At 34.4% G+C, this 21,451-nt stretch overlaps 1 protein-coding gene across 6 annotated transcripts in view; it reads right to left on the minus strand.

The window, feature by feature from the left end:
• LOC111427137 (Autophagy-related 10) overlaps positions 1-21,451 on the minus strand; it is a 127,380-nt gene that overhangs the window by 9,566 nt on the left and 96,363 nt on the right. For 2 of the 6 annotated variants that reach the window (XM_071194131.1, XM_071194130.1), the window contains one exon: positions 18,823-19,036. The exons of 3 other annotated variants lie outside the window; for them this stretch is intronic. The gene's annotated coding sequence lies outside the window, so the exon portion shown is untranslated. Of the gene's footprint in view, positions 1-2,985; positions 3,062-18,822; positions 19,037-21,451 lie in introns of those variants that run through there. One more of the 6 variants, XM_071194133.1, reaches the window with a different exon arrangement.

The following is a 21,451-nucleotide window of genomic DNA, read 5'->3' on the forward strand; positions in this document are numbered from 1 at the left end:
TTGGTAAGACGTCATCTAAAAAATTTTGGTACTTCTCCCCATTCAGCATACCACCAATAAAGTATAGACCGATCAATTTATCACCCATTATGCTACACCAAACTTTAACTGACCAAGGTCGTTGATGTTCTACTTCACGCAACCATCTCGGATTTTCAACATGCACGTTATAGTGTTTTGAATTTCTGCAATTTCGTTTAGAATCTTCAATATGATGGATGTATTAATGATTCCTCAATATAAAATTAAAAAAGAAAACAGAAATTTCCAAAGCCTGATTTTCTTCTAGTTTGTCTAAACTTTGTTGTATATAAGAAGTTCTCGAAATTTCTTTACCGACAAGATCTCAAGAAAAAAAAAACTGGCAATAACAAACTTTCGTAAAAAGTAGTAATTTCTTCAATTAAATGTTATTGAAATGGAAAAGGAACGGGAAACAAATTCGTGTTAAACCTCATGTACAAACGCATCAAAACGGCTTTCGTTTTTAATCGGATTGTGTGCACCAAAATTCGACACGTACTAAATTAATCTAAAAAAGAAATATTGCTCGTATACGTCTTAATGAATTTTGTAATAAAGATTTATCATGTTTATTCAGTTTGTGAGTCAGAGTGTAATTATGAAAATGTTTGAGAAGTGGTGTTAGAGAATGTATATTATTAACTCATTTTCATTTCATCGTATTGACTTAAACTCCGCGACCGTCAATAAAACAAACCGTGCCTAACGTCAAACAAATCGAATTGTCTGGTGCGGTGAACTGTTGCGGTCTCTTATAGATTTTCAGTCTGAAAGATAATACCTTCGCAATCGGTTATTGCGGTAATGCGGCGTTGGCCACGGTCAGACAATGGCTCTAATAGATGAAAAAACTCTAGTCGCCATTCAAATGGTAGTTTATTGGATCGTAAACCGATTAAATCGTTTTCGCGGTGGGGCTCCCGGCCGCGCCGGTGTAAATTGAAAGAACCAGGAAGAAATATTGAATTGAAACGATTTACAGGTGAACCTTTGACACGAAAAAGAAATAATATTTACGCCTCGCGACTAAGAAATATTATACATTATTAAACAGGTAAAACGTGGGTTATGGATTTATGTAAATGAAAAGGGTCCACGAGATTCATCTGTTGTTTTTAAATAAACATGATTTTCATTAATAAATTTCATTGTGAGCCACCCATAACTAACGTTCTCATGTCGGTTATTTGAATTCCAAACGGACAGCTCAACAGTATGTTTGACAGACGAGATACAATACGTTGTTGTAGTACCTCTTCCAGGTTAAACAAACATACTTTTGTCGAACGCTTTAAAGTGGTGGTACCCGAAGCTGTCACGTATCGAACGATGGGACAAACATCAACCGTTTCAATTTAGCTCTCTCCAATCGAGACAACTCGATAATTGCAATGGAAACGTCCCTCAAAACGGATGAATCTATATACATATTTTAGAGGTTATATAATTGATGCGCAATAGAAATTTAATCAATAACGCCATATAAATGTCAACAAAGCATACCGTGAATAATATATGAATTTAATATCGTAATCAATATACAAATTACAGAATGTATAAATTCAAAACAGTTTTGTAGTTTATTGAGTCGGTGATAGACATGCAATACTGTAATTTGCATATTCAATAATATTCCAACCCCTCCTGCTGTAAGCCGTTTACAATAAATTAAATGCCGTATAATTTTGAACGAGGATTACACGGCTCCATACGAATTTAGCGACGAACGTGTATCTATAATAATAAACGAGAAAGGTGTATAAAAAAAATGTTAAACTAAAAATAAAAGCCAACTTTAAATCACACATGATGGAATTATACATGCAAACCGAATCACAGACGGTGAAGATTAGGGATTTGCAATATTTACGAGTGAACGTGTACATTCAGGCCATTCGTTTATTACTATGGTTTTATGATCGTAATAACAGAGTACGTTTTCAATGTTTTTTTCCACAGCTAGTTAATAGGGTGCATAAATCTTCTAATATGAATACCGTGAAGTTTTCACTTAGTCATTATAAAGTTACCATTTCAAACTGGGTAATAATACGCTATATGATACTATGTGAACAGTTAAAGATGAAAATCAAAACCTTTCATTAGTGTGGTGGCTTATACTATATCATGTCAATTAAATAGGTTAAAATCAAAATTAGGTAGGGGGAACTCCCATACCTAATCTATACCAGTCACTCGTAATATTTCGACAAGTCGTAACGTGTTCATTCAAAAACGGGTAAAGGGGGTGCAGTGGAAAGAAGTGATACATGATTGTGAGACGCGGTTTGTCAGTGACGCAAAAGACCACAATGGGAGTAATCGATTGTTGTTTTTAGAGGAAGAGTTTAAGAGAAGCACTTTTACTACGATATCATGCAAAGGCATCCAGATATATCGCTTAGAACACCTGAATCGAAGCATCATGCGAGCCGTAGGGTTTAACAAACCACAAGTAGATCTTTGTTATGATAACTTGGAAAAACTGATGACACAATACAAATTTCAACCTTCCAATATTTATAACTGTGATGAAACTGGAGTGAGCTGCGTGTATAAACATCAAAAAGTTCTTGCTCTGAAGGCTGTACGTCAAGTAGGAAAGCTTACTTCTGCTGAAAGGGGCAAAAATATAACAGTTTTGTTTTGCATGAGTGTTAATGGCCACTGCATACCGTCATTTTTTGTATTTCTTAGGCAAAGGATGAATGATCGGCTCATGATTAATGCTCCAGCCATAAACTACAACCACTAAACAGAACATTCATGAAGCCATTTAAGACTATCTACAACCAACGATGCGAGATGTAAATCAGAGCAAATGATGGAGCTCGGATAACCGACTACGATATTGCTGGTCTGGTCAATGAAGCATTCACAAAAGTAGCTCGAATAGATATTGCGATCTCTGGGTTCAAATGTACAGGAATTCACCCATTCAATAGACATATATTTTCTGACCTTGATTATTATTCCACTAGAAGAGCCATTAATTTCCTCAAACGCACCAGGTTGCACCGGGGAAGTTTCCGTGTATTCCACTGATTTGGCCTTTGCTGGTAACTCATCAACTTTCTGCGATGCAGAATTGTTTAACAATTTGGTGTTAGAAGAATTCAAAGACACTCCTAAAAGATCTATGCACGAACCAACAATCAGTAGACCCAAGCAATCAACGAAATTTGATCCAAATATTGTCCATAATTTATCCCTGCTTCCAAAAAACGATCAGCGGCTCGGAGGACATCATCACCGTACAAAATTGCCGTTGAAGAAAAAGAGAATGAAAAGAATGTTAAAGAAAAAAAGAAAAGATTGGGAAAAAAGATTTAACAATAGGCGAGAAGGGGAAACAAACCAAAGGAATAAAAGTCAAACGAAAAAGTGGAAAAGCAAAGAAGGAATCGTTATCTGAAGTATCTGACAATGGAAGAACTATTTGCGTAGTGTGCTTAGAGGACCACAACGAAGGCTGGATAGAGTGCTCCAGCTATAGAGGGTGGGCTCATGAAGAATGTGCAGACATCCCTAAGTGTTCAAAGAGCTATATATGCGATAGATGCAGGATGTTTTGAAAATGTCCGGTACTAGGTGCCGCTTGCAGTGATTGCAGTTTTTGTTACCAAACTTTAACATATGGTTCTAAGTATGCATTTTTGTCCATTTATTTTGATTTTACTTTTTTTTTTTAAACTTACATTTGTCGAAGTAATTTTTATTTTATTTTCTGAAAACCTTAGGGACTTCCCCCTACGTTATTATAGAAGACTCTTCGCAAAGTATTTTGAACCGTAACAAAAAATGACAAATTACATTATAAACCTTAAAATTAAATCCCAACGATAATTTAAATCACATTAATACAATAATAAAAGTTGTGTTTAAGCAACCGAATCAACTTTCTGAAAACCGATTAAAAACCTCAACTTTCACGGTTCGACGATCAAATTTACATTCAATTATAAATGACAAAATTACATTTATTAAGTTTTTATGCCCATAATCAATAAATCTTTATCCTTGATTGCTTTCCAAAACATCTTTTTATATATAATTTTTTAATTTACGACCAACTTATTCTTTAAATAAAATTACCACCGCTTTTAAGTAAACCAGCATTTTTCTTGTGACGTAAACAAAACGTTTTTTGGTGGTTCGAAACGTAGAACGATGTCGGACAGTAACTAAGCGTCAAAAAACGAAAACCTTCTCTACACCCCGTTTATTACTCTTTATGTCATGGAATACGAGGCGATGGAATTTCATTACGGACCAATATTTATTCAGAACGTCCGATGAAAAAGGAACGGGACGGGCGCGCAATAGGGAAGCAATAATGCCGTCCTCATTTATTATACCGAGTGGTCGATATGTATTCGCGCGGCTATACTTCGGGGCGCGATTAATAAATCGGATTTCGTTGCGTGACGACAATCCGGGAATGTTAAGTCCGGGAATATTGTTCTTACGCTACAAGATTAATACGAAAGTGTACGCAATACGCATTATGAACGTACATGAAAATATTACCGCCGTTTTATTGTCGGACACAAATTATCGATCGGTTCGCTTATATGAAAGAATAAGAATAAATATATTTCTTTTGAAATTTAAAATGATTTATACAGGATATAGTATGAGAAATGTAATCTGTAATGATTAAAAAAATCTACATCAAATTGCACACTCAGAAATGATGCAGGAATAGAAGAAGAGATTAGACATAGGATGAATAAAGCAAATTTGTCAAAAGTACCATATCTTAATAGGCAAGAATAAATGCAATGTCCAAACATACATCTATGCTTTTGTATGAGTTGGAATCAAGTATTTAAGGAAAGTGTTAAATAGGACTAGAAGAGATAAAATCAGAAACAGAAATAGTGGAGGACAATGGAAAACGAGATGACTCCTAATCATCAAATCAATGGCAACAAAAATGGGAAAAACAGCTACAAAGTCAGGATGTTGCCAGATAGCACTACAAGAGATGGATCAAGAATCAAACGTCATAAGGCAGAAGTGGTATAATGAAAAAGATTTATGCCTGAGTAATAACCTAGGACGCTAACTCAAAGCAGAAATAGCTTATTATAACGATTAATAACATTAGAATGAAAGTTTTCTGCCTTTACATATCAGTCAATTAATAAAGTGGAAGCCAATTAATCTTGAGTACATCTAACAACAATAAATTGTTATCAATACGGCAAAGATCACGGTTGGATTCAATAGATTATAAAGAAAATTGATGCTGTATACGCAATGCATAATAGATCAAATCGTTGTTTGAAAATTGGTACTATCTGACTATGAGTACGTATCGTATCCGGGCGAGACGTAATAATAAAAGGTTTAAAGATTAAGATCTTAAAAGCGTGAAGTGAATGAGATGAAGCAAAGATAATGAGTAGGTAGAGAGGACGAGATGAACAGATTTAATCAAGAAGTAATAAAGTTAAGCTTCCCACTGATGCTTAAATCATTTTTCATTAAACAAGTATGGAAGTTTGCCGTATTACAACAACAAACCACCAACACAAATACATGGATATGGATTCAACTACATAACTCTAAGTAAAGTGAAATTAAACGAAATTAGTTTTTGAAGCGAAAGGTATTTATTCATATTTTATTTTGGGGAATCAGAATCTATTTCAGCTCTGATGAAATCCTCTGTCCGACAAGAACCCCGCATAATGTCGTTTCTTTTGTTTTCCCTATAAGGGGTCATAAATTTAATGGAGTCCCTCGTCCTTTTTACAGAATATAAGCACATGTAAGTCGTAAATAAGGGGGAAGCCGTCGCGATATCTCTGAATTTAATCAAGGTTTCCGTCTCCAGCGGAATACCGATCAGGTTGAGTACGGTATTAAAATTTTATTTACGACTTTGCTCCCGATGGATTAGAATACTCGCTTGCCACTGTTGCGCGTAAGATTATTTCAGGAATTTTTACGCAATTATCGATACCCATTAGGCCAGTTGTGCACCACCTATCTATCTAACAGTTAACTAGCGACGAGTAAAAAAAAACAACAACTTAATGAAAAACAACAAGGTCGTTAAAAGTACTTCGATGGCGCGGAATTTCACTCTACAGAATTATTAAAGAAATTCACGTTAATGATTTAAGTTTAATAAATCAATCCGGTAATTTAAAAAAAATCGCCGTTTCTGTATTTTAATTGGCATTTATAGTAAATATATCGATAGAAAGCAAGGATAAAAATGACCATAAACGTAAAAGTATTAAGTTTTCTTTGCTGTTACAGCGACGGTTACACAAGCTTTATTGGTCGTTACGTAAATATTATACTTTTAAATGCGGTCATAAATGAAATGAATAATTACTTTTCGACACAAACTATGCAGTAGATATTTTACTTTCATAAAATAACAATTTTATGTAGCATGTAAAGTTAATTACATTTGTTATCTATTTAACCAGTAGAATTATGAAACACAAACTGATATACAGCAAAAATCCTTTAATTTTTAAATACTACTTTCATACGGATGAAAGAATCTTTTACATACGATTGATGTAACAAATTAACTAAATTGGTAAAGAACAAAAAAGGTGTTAAAAACATAAAGTTTAATTTCACGTATAAAAGACTGCAAATGGAAAATAGTTAACCGCATTATTCACGTAATTAAACAATTGCGTAACTTAGAGAAATATGCGAACGTGCATATGTACATTTTATGTTAACTTTCGATTCGTGACTGTTTGAGTTGTTTATATATTTTATAACTACTTATTTCGCAACATTCATTGTAACTTTCTCCAGAACACCGCCCACGTGTAAACCGATTTATGACTATTAAAAGAAAGTATTAACAGATAATAACTTATTTCTAAACATTAAGAAAACTTAATTACCTAAAAAAAGTTGGGAGGTTGCAATAACCAGAAATATTTCAGGAAGATTGGATTGCACACAAGAGGAGTTTTGAAAGGGTTTGAGCGATGGAGATATATTAGAATGCCAACTCGCGAAATAACTATAAGATAATTTGAAAAGTTTTTTAATAAATCTTCTATCCAAAAGTTCGGAAAACCTCTTAAACTAATGTAAAAATTCTTAAACCGCATGAACAAGACTTTCAAGTAGCTGCCAGTTAAATGCGTAAAATTGAGGTTTAGAAAAGTAATCATTTCAATTTCATAAACCAGAAAGTAATAGTGTTTCAGCCAAGTGTGTAAAAGATAAATGATCCGGAACCTTGCATAAATCAAGCAACGGCAATCAATAAACAACAATCGAAGATGACCTCATCTTCGCACTTTAACGCACAGGTTATTGTTGCAAGCCCGGTCGGTAATGGCAAACTTATATTGTTTGCGGATTACGGCGCTACAGAGAGCTTTGTTGCTGTTCTGTGTTATGCGAAGCAACTGTACTCGCTTTAATTGTATGCATATTCGCGTTTGCACAACAATACATCAAGGAATCTAGGCGAAGGTTGCGAATAAGGGCAATTTAGTAATTCGACGTCGTAATTTTATTCACCGTGCGCGCGGATAAATTAGGACGACATCTTCTTTTATAAGAAAATGACTTCAATTTCACTCGTGCGATGTTCGCAGAATGGTCGAGTTAAGTAACAATAAACTAGGTTACCACATGATTTGATTACTAGAGGTAATCAGATCGTAAAATATTTTTGTGTTTATTCTACTTTCTATCATCAATCACTTTTTACTTGATAAATATGAGAGTAAATTAATAATTATTAATTTTTCTTTGACGTTCGTTAGTAGTCGTTGTTTATTCCCTAGTTTGCTTTATGAAATACTTAAACAAATTACATTTTTGATACATTTTTATATCAACATATGGGATGTATGTCCTCCTCTCCACACTTCCTTCTCCGTCAGTATCTTCCAACGCAACCCAACTCAACCCAACTCAACCCAACCCAACCCAATCCAATTCAAACCCAACCCAACCCAACCCAACGCAACCCAAGCCAACCCAACCCAATCAATTTAGTTAACACTTCCGGAATGCACGATACTTTTCGGATTTCGCAGCTCGTAGTTGTTATAACGCCATCATAGAAGTCACGAAATCTATTATACGGCAACCTCTACCTTATACCTTATATTGTTAAAGGCTCATCAAAGGAATTTTGCTCATCCAACCAGTTTTTTGTTTTCTCAATCTCTCTTTTTTAATAGAATTGATTTAATTAATTACGTTTTTAATTTAAAAATTGTTATTAAAATTCTCCTGACGAGTTTTATGTTTTGATAATATATTGCAACAACAAAATTGATCCTAATTGATATATTTATTTTACTCTTCATATATGACAAACGTTCATGATTGGATTCTTCACGTACGACCTTAAATGTGATTTATGTATTTGTTGAACCCACACTTGACCGATATTTCAGCATCCTACTACGAAGGTAGAAGTGCTCCGGGTCGACGTTACTTCAGCTTCTACATGCAACTACATGATGCGTTTATTTACCCCACTTCGACCTGTCATTGGCCAGTATACAGTTCACTGAAGTAATTTACAGCGGATTCTATTCTATTCTCACCACACGTACAATTGCGGACACCTCGAATCGTATTTTCGTTTTATCTTTTACATATTTACGATTTAATACTTTTATTATTTAAATTGCTTTTCTGTATTTACAAAAAAATAGTTAGCAAACGTTTAAATTTGTTTACATGTTCGTAAATTTAAACCATTAATTTTCCATTAAGTCTTGTGTAAGCTCGTCGATCTGTGTACAGTTTTACTGTGTAATTGTTGATCTTTAATAAACAGAAAAGTTGTTGTATGCAAGGACAGTGGAAATATTTACGTACATGTTAAAAATATATTCTGTAATGTTTGTAATGCAAAACGTGAGATACATTATGTACCGTTAACATAATAATATTTCATTTGGATGGTATTAATTTAAACATGTCTATTACTATTACCATGTCCATTACCAAATGCTTATGCTACCGGTAAAATTATAATTATATCAAACCAATCAGTTTAATTGAACCAGATAATTGCGTGTTATTTATAATCCGCTTTGAATTAAAATAACCAAGCTGGCATACTTATGCAAATCCTGGCTATTTCAACGTGTTATTAATTGTAAGTTTCGTAATTAGGCGAGAAGCGGAAAACGTTATGTATATATTTTTATATCCATAAACTCCAATACAAAAAGTTATTTAAAAACAGTCAATTTCAAATTAAATGCACCTCTAAAATAATGTTTAAATTACTCAAATGTAAATACGAACACCACATCAAACCGTATATGCTATATATCTTCAATGATGTTTTATCAAAGGTAAAATAAAATGTGGAATAGCAATTTATATTCCATTTTGTTAAATATTGTTTATTTTTTAATTGAATTTGCTAGCCGTTCGAAATTTTGATCCCAATAAATGCTGGCGGACAATTGAGGAATTGATAAATACAAACTGGATTTCAACTCGATACAAAACTCGGTTGTAATAAAATTAAATTACGTCGCCATAACTGCGCGTTCTATAAAACTTATATAATCGGCTTCATTCGATTGGCAATTATTGGATTGAATTTATTTCGCTAAACCTTGTATGTCAAATCGCATATTTTTCCAATACTTTATCTACAACTACAGATCTACATTCGATGCTAACAACTTCATTATATTCCACGTTTATACTTATTTCTTTATTGTTACTATTTTTTCTTGATATTCCAAGTCACGAAATCGAACGACCTTAAGAATTATACAGCTAAATCCTGACTAAAGGTTAATGGGCGATATTGTTATCCTAGAAGATATCTAACCTTTTGTATTATTGCAGTTACAGGAATTTCACAGGGAAAGAAAAAATAATGAACAATATGACCTTACAATCACAACTAATTACAGGCTACATTAAGAATATTACATTAAATTAAAACAGTAAATTACAAATTGTATTGTTGCAACGTAAAACGATTATATGCAAGATTTATACATAGATAGATACGCATTCTCTTAATTCATATAAAAATTAAAATGCAGACTTTGTATGGTTTATATTACTCATGTAAATGAGGCGATTTCCTTTTTAGGTTTATCTGAATATAATGTGATGAATTTCTTAAAAGATATAAATCTGATAACTGATGATGTTTATTTAAGTATTTCCTAGAAGTTATATGTATTAATTTAATGATATTAAAAGAGATATTTGTGGATAAGAATAAGCTGTAAGTGTTTCTGTTTGCGTGGGTTCTAATGACACATTATCTCCTGACTTTAATACTACCGATTGTGGTTAACCTCACAGTATTAATCAGATACGTTAGGTTATTTTTAAGTAAAAATTCTTATTCAATAAAAAGGTTATTATAAAATATAATTAAATCGAAGAAGGATTAATAGTTAAATAAAACATTAAACCTGACATTTTTAATCCGAAATTTCGTGGTAATCATCATAAACAAGCCATAAATTGGTAAAATAATTCGCGGTTATAAAATATTGGGTTACCTCCTGGGTGGCCAACGATAGACGATTTCATTATAATCGCTTCAGTAATAGGTTGGATCGTTAAAAAAAATTAAAAGAAACAAAAAGAAAATAAAGGCACAACACGAAGCAAAACAAAACCTGCAAATCATCTTCGTTCGATCGTTCAAAGGAATGGGTTTAAAAGAGAGAAAGATTTTATGGTAGGTTAAAGTGGCCCACTTTGTGGACGAGACGCAACGACGCGTAGCGTCGGTCCGGATAAGGTTGTAAATATAGACGGCCTCCGGCAGCAGAAAGCTACGGCAACGACGACGGCGGCGGCGCTTCGGATTTCCCATGAATGAACTGGACATTTCTCCGGAGTACGAAGAAAGTGAATGGACGCGTCTCGCGTAGTGAAAACGTGGGGGCCCAAGCACCTTTTTTTGCGGCGTTAGTTCTGGAACGGCCGGAAGGGAAACAAGTGCGGTTTAACGGGATCCTGGAACGATCACTCGAGGGCTTTCCGCTCTTGCAGATAAAATCCTACCGCTGTGTTCTAGCGCCCCGTCGCAACCGCCTCGAATACGGACTGTTCTACTATCAACGTAGGGTGCGACGAGGATCGAGCTAACAAGTCTCTTTATAAACCAGCGATTCCTAAACATTTCCAGCAGAAATTTTATCACCCTAAGAAAACCAAAAGAGTAACGTACAAATTTAAGGCGAGTTTGACAGGTTAGATGACGAACAAAGTAACTTTGATAATGGCAAAATAGAAGGAAAACATAATAGAAGCAATTCCGAGTTTATGTCAGAAAAGCAGAAATCATTAATATTATAGGCATCAATTTTAATATCAGCTAATATGAATTAAACCTTAAATCTGTGGATGATAGATATACCCCAGCCGCATTCATGGTCATCACGAATAAATCTACAAAGAACACCATTCGTTGTAGCAACCTCAGTCTTCGCTTACGAACGCTGTACGCCATAATTGATTTCTAAACAATTCCGTGGAATAGTCATAAATTTGGACAATCTTGGTTTAAACTTCGCAACATTTGATCCATGGTTTTTTTGAAATGTAACAACATATATTTGTAATTAGACCACGTAAAATTACATGCTAAACATCTCTGTGAGATTGTAAGTTAACAGTTTTTGTTAATTTTTGTTGAATTCCCAGATAAACTTTGTAAGGGATTTCATTAAACTGATATTTGATCCAAACCCTAGATGCTACCCATGTGGGATGGCATAAGATATGTAATGTTTTGTAGGTATATAACAGTTTATTCGGACCTCAATTGACTCAACTTGTTGGCATTAATTCACTCCAACCCAGGAAAACAAGAAGTACTGCCAAAAACAAGGAGGTAGAGGATGCCGTATATTTTGTGGTTTACCCCGAGCCATAGTTTAGGCAAACCCGTGTCAAGACCCTTGCTGCGATAAATTTCAAATGAGCACCGGCTAATTACAAAATTTTATATCTTCATATGGGATAAAGAACTTATTATTCATGTATCTACGAACAGTTCTGCCGCAAAATCTACCAAGATTATATTTTTCAATTTTGTATCCAATAGTGACTTAGAAAAGTTGTTTGCAACTGTGACGAAACTGGGATAAATTAGAAAACTTTGCCCTGAAAATCTTGCCGCTGAGAAAAAGCTCTGCAGGTTTTAAAGTAAATAATGTAAGAATTACACAGCCTGATACAAAAACCTGCTCATACCAAATGTGAATAATTTACGAAAGAAAAAAGAATTTCAAGAAAAAGCATCTGCTGATATTGCTAATATTCCTACCGTCTTATATAAAGCTGAATAAATAAAATTATTTAAAAAATTTTGCCTCTCACTTTTTAATTTAAACCCAGACCCCGTATGTTTTGGTATCTCTGGTTTTCGTGACGTAATGGATAGGCAAGAAGGCGAGAGAGAAGCCGGCGTCGGTTGGAAAGGCCATGAGAGGCGGGTGAAAATGGCAGGATAAACTGGGAATCCCCTAGGTCAACGATCAGGGAGCCCTGACCCGAGACTCGGCTTACTTACTGACCTTATTCCCTATCGGTGGGGCCCCGAATGTCAAGGACACGCCGCCACTCCGAGTTGCATTTTTAATTCGCGCGTCGAGACGTCGTCGACGCCCCTCGTTACATTTCGAGCCCTCCGTTTAGGTCGACGACACGATACGTATATCTAACCTTTATTTCTCACCACTTACTTCTCAGAATAAAATTGCTTTCAAATGTACTACAAGTGAAAATTTACAAGTCCACCCTCTTATTTTAAGGTAAATAGGAACAAAATAAACCTTAGATGAAATATGTTAATTTGATTATGTAATTCAATTAGAAAATGTTTAAATCTTGATTGCTACCATAAAAATACCGCTTTCTACGTTTAGTGGGTAATATAACCTTTATTCCATCTTATGGACTTAATAACGTGTGAAAAGCTTTAACCAGGTAAAAATACAAATTTGTTTTAAAATATTTTATGTACCTATTTTATTTTATATCTGCCATGAAAACGTTTCATTTTTAAATTTACTGAAAAAATAATATTGAATTTTACAGCTGTAATAATATGTATAATCACGGTATTAAAAATAAATACTAGTTTGGATTTCACGTTTGTTATATTTCCACAGAAATTTACATAAAAACAACACAACTTAATTCTCGCGTGACCAACCCAACTCAACCGCTGTCCAATTTAACGGAATATACTTTAAAATTAACCGAGTTTGATTATACAAAATTCAAATATTGCGATCGCGTGCCACGATGTATAAATAGCAACCGCCAAGGTCCCCGACGTAAAAATATCTGTTATTGATGGTTTCCATATAGTATTCGTCGTCGAAAGCACATTACAACACCCACCTTCTATCTCCACACAGTTGTTTTTAACGTTTCATGCATAGATATTACTTTTTATAAAGATAATAAAGTTATAAAGGAACCTTAAAGCTCTTTGGGGTATCACATTAGTATCATACCATCCATTTCAGATAAGGGGTGCAAATAATTTAATTCGTATTTGAATTGACTATTGAGGCAAATAAATCGGTTTTGTGAACCCCGAGTGCCCTCGTAAATAGATTTCGCGTCGACGTAATTTTATCTCACGAGTACCGTTCTTCAGAATGTAATTTTGCAAATGGTTCGCTAATGAAAACGCGGATTTTAATTCATTTTGAAGATATTTACTTCTTTTAAAATGCCATTTTAGTTAAGATTTGTATGAAAGTACGGAACCGATTAGGATTATCGAACGTTTGGAATAATTGCTACTCTTAATCACACAGCTGTCCGGCTTTCACTGAGCTTTGCGCAACCGCAGTCTCGTATTAACTCCCTGCTCGACGACGATACAACAACACAGGACACGACAAACAACCCGCAAATCGCGGGATCACGACTTAACTCAGAACGCTAATAGCGACATCAAAAGAATTACGCATAGCAAACTAATTCTCGGAGATCCTTTTGATACGGCTACGCGAAAATTTATTGTACGACTAATAAAGATAAATCCAAACTAATTTGTTTACTAGGTTAGATCTGACGCAATGATAAGATTTTATTATGTAACTTCGCTTTCAACCTCTCACACCCTCACATAAATGGACGCATTATAAGAATTTTCGAGCAATATGGATGCACAAGTAATTTTATAACTTAATTTTGGATATTGTCTAAGAATTTACCTTCAAAGTGATTTGTTACATAATAATATTAACGGTAACATGTTTAACTTAGAACAAAGAAAATTATTAATGCTTCACAACAGGTCCACTTTGGAGATCAAACAGCGAATATTGACGATTCAATCTAATTACGACGGGTCGTTGGACCACAAAACAGATTGTTTAGCGACCGCGTCCCTTTACCTTCAGGGGAGACACTTAACAGGATCCACCCTCGTTTCAAACCCCTTAGCCACCCTCAATGTCGGGAGATCATATTCGTATTGTTGTGTATCGAAAGGAGGTAATACAACCGAATAGGTAGCTCAAAGCCACGTAATCACATTTTCCTATCGAAGGAAAGATACTTTATGTGGTTTATTTTGCACGCGTGGACCGCTTCCGCTACGGTTAGCCTTTTTAGCACTCAAAGGTTAATGCGTGGCAAAAGGAAACATCCCGTATGCTTTCGGCGTGTTAAACTTGTTAGATGTGCTTCATTCGGTTAACCGTCCTTTCGGAAAATTCACTCTTTTTGGTGCGATCCGATGGTCTCTTATCCTTTACGGAACTAATGTGTTTAATTAAAAACGATCATAGAAGAAAATATTAATTTACTTTCGCAGTAAAGATGTTTATTTATACGTAAAATGTTTCAATTAAAAAGTAATATAAAAGTTAGCAGAATTAAAATAATGAAAAGGAGCTTTTACTCTCAATACAGGTTTTAAAGAATTCTTTAACTTTTGAAGCTTCTCAAATATACAGTAAAATTTCGATATAAGGGACTTCATTATATAAATGTTAGTGCTTATAAATAGAAGAGGCCTAGAACTTGAATCATTCGGGTTTAGCCGTCTTGAGAGACGTGCGGCTAAACCCGAATGTTACTACTTTTAGGTCTAGTGTTAGTTCTAGTTTTACACTAGCACTATCACTAAAACTAACACAAGACCTAGAACTAGAATCATTCAGATTTAGCCGTCTTGAGAGACGTGCGGCTAAATCCGAATGATTCTAGTTCTAGGTCTTGTGTTAGTTCTAGTAACAGTGGTAGGTAGCGCTAGTTAGCATAAGACATCACTATGTTGCTTATTTTGCATAGAACTACAAAGTTTCGGATTTAGCCAGAAGTTTTATTTGTTATTCAGTTCTAGATTGTTGTATATTTTTATTGAATAAAAAGAAGAACTAGCGGTTAAACCCAAATATTTCAAGGATCTAAGGATGGTGTTATTGTTTACTAGCATATATTAGTTAGGATTTGTTTAACCATTCAAGAAATTAAAGAATAAATCAATACCACATATATTTATGTAAAAGTATCTCAGGTACAACTGTTACCGGTTTTTGCAATAGTTTATTTATTTATTTTTTTAAGATCGAATGAACAGAGGCCTTGGTCGTAGAATTTTTTTTCTTGTCTGGAGACTTTAAAGTAACGATTCCATTGTCGCGAGGAATGCGTTGCGAAGCAAAACTATTTCTAAGGGGCATACCGGTTTTCAGACGGGAATCAACCTCGTATGTACCGGGCAAAGTGCAATGGCTTCGAGGTATTTGTCGTTATCAGCTGTATTTATTGCAACCGTAATCCGGTCCTTATGAAGAGATAATTTAAAGTTGGAATATTTATTTAATAAACTCAGTGGAAGCGGTCTTGATCCCGATTTAAAATTGGCGTCATTTCATACTTAACTACTTAAAATATTTCCCATACGGTGGATGGAATCAGTTCGATGTACTCTACTTAACTCAGTTTATGAGATTAACCAATTAAAATAACACCGAGCGTTCAACTTACTTATACAATAAGACAAAAGCTGTTTTTAACCGGCTGTCCTAGAAATCTAAGTGATCATTAAATCGTTGCGCAAACATAATTTTTTATTGCCTCATTAAAGATCTATAAAAAAAAAGATGATAATGAATATTGACTCATAGCAGCTCCTTCGTGCAATGCAATTCTTAACAGATACAAATAGAATAATTATTATATCTGCATTCACTAACGACCTTTAAGAATGATTTACACCGCTCGGGCTTCAAAATTTTTATTACTTTCTACCATTCGGTTTTACAATGTCTTTTAAACTAATAAATACCTTAGAAAGCTAAACAATAAATATCCCAGTGTTCTAATGTAGCCAAAAGGCAAAACGGATTTCTCCCGATTCCGTCACGGTATCTGGAGCGATTTTAATGATTTAAATACCCGTAGTACGTAAATACACTAAGTCTTTTCATGATCGCCGAATAGCCCAGTTTAATCTAAAACGTGCGTATTTACAACATTTAATTTAAAAAAGTTTTTTATTATTAAATCCGGTCCTGGAGAAATGCCATGAAACATTCTTGACCCCTTTGTCTTCTTAGTGGTCAACAATTCGATGTAACTTAGGGTAATTGTTTCATCCGTGTCCACTAACTCTTCTCTCTCGATGCTCTCACTACTCACTTAGTGACACAGGTGTGGCATTTTAAAACTCCCAGTTAAGGAGAACAATCGATACGAAGATTTACGATGTCGTAAACCAAACCTGCCTTTGAAGATAAAGTGATGGTCACTTCAATAACAAAAACGATTTTGATTATCAAAATAAAACTATTCCATGTTCATAAATAAAGTTGGGGTATTCCCAGAGTCCATACGATGTATAAATCAAGGACGATAGTTTTAGTTTTAATTGTTATTCAGCATTAGATTGTTGTTTATTGTTATTAAATTAAAAGTAGAGCTAACACTAGACCTAGAACTAGAAACATTCGCGTTTTCAACCCGCAACTTTCTAATTCTAGGTCTTGTGCTAGTTCTAGCTTTAGACTAGTACTATCATTAGAACTAACACAAGACCTAAAACTAGAATCATTCGGGTTTAGCCGTCTTGGGAGACGTGCGGCTAAACCCGAATGTTTCTAGTTCTAGGTCTAGTGTTAGTTCTAGTGATAGTGCTAATGCAATACTAACACTAGAAGTGCTAGTTCTAGTTTTAATTGTTATTCGGCGTTAGATTATAGTTTATTTTTATTGAACCAAAAGTAGAACTAGAAACATTTGGGTTTAGCCGTCTTAAGAGACGTTTGATTAAACCTGAATGATTCTAGATCTAATAGGTCTGGTGTTAGTATTAGCTCTGGTTATGGTGTTGATCACTTCAATAAAAAACAAATGATTTTGATAATCAAAATGAAACCATATTAAAATTCGGTTGACGAAGAAAGTAGTTACATGGATATTAGCCAATTAACATTTAGTTAGTTTATAGCTTGAACGACAATAGATATATTTTCGTTGAGGTTAAGTGCTTTATTAATGATGTACGTCGCGTTACGGCATCGTTCCGCGTAATTTATTCCGCGTTGCTCGACGATATTTATTGCCCGGTTAGAATACAATATGAAGATTCATGAGAGTGTATATATACGCATTACAAGCGGTGGTACCTTGCTTGTAATGTGGTTGCGGTACAATAAGAATGGCTAACGACACGTCGTAACGCCAATAGATCAGGTAGCAAGAATAGGACATATAGTTACGGTTATATTTTCGTATTAAGTTTGACAAGTAGGTTATTTACTAAATACATTGTTGAACTATTGCTAATTATTGAGTAATTCATTAATAAATTTGTTTTATTAAGCTTACAAAATAAATTGAACCAAGTTTCTCTTTTAAACGAATGTTAATGAAGACGTAGTAATTAATTACAAGATCCGATTTTAAAAGATTCGAGGGGTAAAAAACAACAAATCGGTTGAATTGTGCAATAAATATACCTATTCCATTAGTTAATTAACGAATACAAAATGTCTAGGTACAAGACCGCGATTCGCTGATGTCGGAACTCATCTTTATTTAATTAATTCGGTGGTATTCGTCGTTGCGCGGGTCGCACGTTGTACTCGGGAACTTCAAGGGTATGCAAAGTAAATTATTAACATTCATAAACGCGAAGGGCTTTCGAGTTTTAATGCCCTACTCCGGCCCACTCCGACCGACTTGATATTTCGAATAAAATTTCCATTCGTTTCCTCTTCTTTTTGCATAAAACCGCTTCTTTGGCAGAGAGGGGACGTGGCCAGCGCATGTCCCGTTTGATATTGACTAGCCCCTTTAGAGCATTAACCGCCCTTTTTCCCAACCCCTCGAATTTTCGTTTTATTTCATTTCCCATTTCGTTATGTTTTTATTTTTTTATTCCTTTTATTTCTTTTTTTTAATAGAGATCGAAATGAATGTTTTAAATATAAATAAAAAATTAAAATTGTGGAGTTCTCGGGCGAAATATGGATATGGCGGGTTGTAATTGATGTGCCCGGATACAAATTGTTGGAAAGGGTGATAAAACGTACAAATGTACGTCGCTTCGCGTTTATATTTTGCACACGTAGGTAACTAGACCCCAAAGAAAATCTGTATTTATGATAGTACGAGCTCGGTACAGAATTCGAGCAGTAAAACTGAAATATATTTCCAGAAAATAACGTTTGAACGGCTGTTGTAGTTTTAAAGAGCTCAATATACAAAAAAACATCTCATTAATTAAAAATAAGCATTACAAGTATCCGAATACGAGGTGGAGTCCAGAAAATGTAATTTTCGAGCAAGATACTTAATACTTACTAATCAAGCTTTATAAAACAGTGGAAACGTCGATATAATTTATTCTGATCGTTGGATTTCCAAGTTAAATTCAGCGTTGAGTTGGACTAGATGGTGTTGACTTAGCCATTTCAAAGTAATATTTGATGATGTACGTTGTAATTGCCAAGTAAATTTGACTGATTACTAATTGTGCACATAATTGGCAACTCAATCGGTGATTCCTGATAAACATCTGAAAAAAATAACTTATTAATTATTCATCAGTAAATTAAATTATTTATAAGAAACCCCCGGGAAAAAGATAACGAAAGGAAAATGAGAAAACAACGTTTTATCGCCGGAATCTTAATCTAAAAGAGCAAGCATTCATTTGCTTGTTAATGACTTTTTCGTCTCGTTCTTACTGAGTTTGATATAAGGGCAAAAAATTGTTTGTTGACATAAAGCAATTATAATAATAATAACTTTATTTAAACAACGTACAGCATGGTACAGTATTACGTCAAAAGAAAAGAAAGGAATTAACAATGTTCACATAAAGGAAATGCAAATTATAAATAATAAAAATATATCAATTCAATCCATTCAAAATATTCTTGCACAGTATAGTTCATTCTCCAAGAAGAAATTCTTGACAGTGATTCGAAACTGTTTTACTTCCATGCTTCTTGTTTTCCATGGTAGTGCGTTATATAATTTGACAGCTATATAATCGTATATGTTTTGTGATTTTACCACTCGGTGATATGGAGTCACAACATTTTCTTTGCATCGGGTGTTGTGTTCGTGATTGTCTGCGTTTTTCAGCATCAAATCTTTATTTTTATTGGGTTCTACAACTCTCTTGATTTTTTAGTCCAGCCAGTATCCGAATTGCCTTTTTTGCACAACGAAAACGGCTTCCATCTCTCTAGATGCATCCCACGTAATGATCCCATACGTCCTGATAGCATGGAAATACGCTTCGCAATGTCTCGGGTGGAAGGTTTGAACGTATTGTTTTAAGGCAATACAGAGCACTAGACAGTCGCCCTTTCAGATTTGATATGTGTTTGGACCATTTAAGAGTTTCTGAAATAGTAACTGCAAGGAACTTTGTGGATTTACCTATGTTTATACTTGTGTTACATACTTGTGTAAGTATGTTTGTTTTTATTCATCTTTAATTTATTTATGTAGAACCAATGCTCAGCTTTTTCTATATTTTGTTTTGTTTTTTCTTCCAGCTCCTTGATGTCACCACTACTCGCAATAAAAGATGTGTCATCTACATAAAGACAAATTCGTTCTGCTGGAACACTACCTGGTAAGGCATTATATAATGAAAAGTAATGGACCCAAGATCGAACCCTGAGGCACTTCACTTCTCATTTCTCTCCAGGTGGATTGTTTGCCCCTCCAAAAGACCGGTTGTTTTCTAGTCTCCAGATATGATATCAAAAACTTCAGTGCAGTGTTCTTTATTCCATATTTATATTTATAATTTTATTATGGCTGAGTGGAATATTGTAAAACAGCTTATATACATTGTAATCTTGTAATCTTCACTGAACATTAATTTTAAGCTTTGCAGGCGAACTAAACTTGTAGTAAGTCCTATTTTAATTGCATAAGAATACGAATACGAGGAGACCATGGTTTATATCACAAAGTTATTGAACAAAATTTAGATGTATACAAATTGTACTACCTTTGTTAAATTAATGAAGTGTTACTCGAAATTAGCATTTAGCCGAATGTATGGTAGCTGGCAGAGGTGTCAACCAAACTATGATGGTGTGAAACTATTGAGATAACGGCAAAATACAATGTTAAGCCAGTGGGGCAAACGCAGATTTCAGATGATCATTTTGTCAATCTTCTCAGTAAGATGCTAAACCATTTTGCTTCAACTTATCCATTGTTGATAAGTTTCTAGATAATGATGGTGACCCTGTAACCCAACCCAACCCAATACAAACCAACCCAACCCAACCTAACTCAACTCAACCCAACCCAACCTAACTTGCAACTGTAATTGCAAGACATTCTATGAACCATTTGTATAATTTCGGATTTTTCGCCCATCGACCATCTTTAGGATATTATAGGGTGGAAACTTAGGAACTTGGTGCATCTTTCGCGGACGTTACAAGTTCTACAGCATAAATTACAAGTTACTTCGGGTAAAATATCTCAAGACGAAATCGAACATCTGTTAGAATACATAGAATCGATGCCACAAGTTTGACTGCTATTCATGCCATGGATGAAATTGAATTCTAAATCATTAACGAATATAGTAAAGATCACAACGATTCAAGAAATTCACAAAAAATTTTCACAACAATAAGAACTATCAAGTTATTGTTGATAAAGCCAAAAATATCTGTGGATTAAATCAAAAGTTGTCAATGATGGTGGCATAACTTTAAATTTAGCTTCCGATCAGGTGTTTTACTTTCACAGAAACAAAACAAGGAAGCGCCATGTATTTTACAACTTTCTCTCTTATTAGGAAAATAGTGAAACATAAACACCCGTTGCATAACGGCTACCACTTTGAACGTAAAAACTTGGTAATCGCCTTAGCAGAAGTGTTCGCGCCACATTGCGAGAACGTCGCGGCAGTAATGAAGCGTTTCCAATAAACAAACCGTATCGATTT

The sequence above is a fragment of the Onthophagus taurus genome, chromosome 2 (assembly GCF_036711975.1).
Source record: "Onthophagus taurus isolate NC chromosome 2, IU_Otau_3.0, whole genome shotgun sequence".
Lineage (NCBI taxonomy): Eukaryota > Metazoa > Arthropoda > Insecta > Coleoptera > Scarabaeidae > Onthophagus > Onthophagus taurus.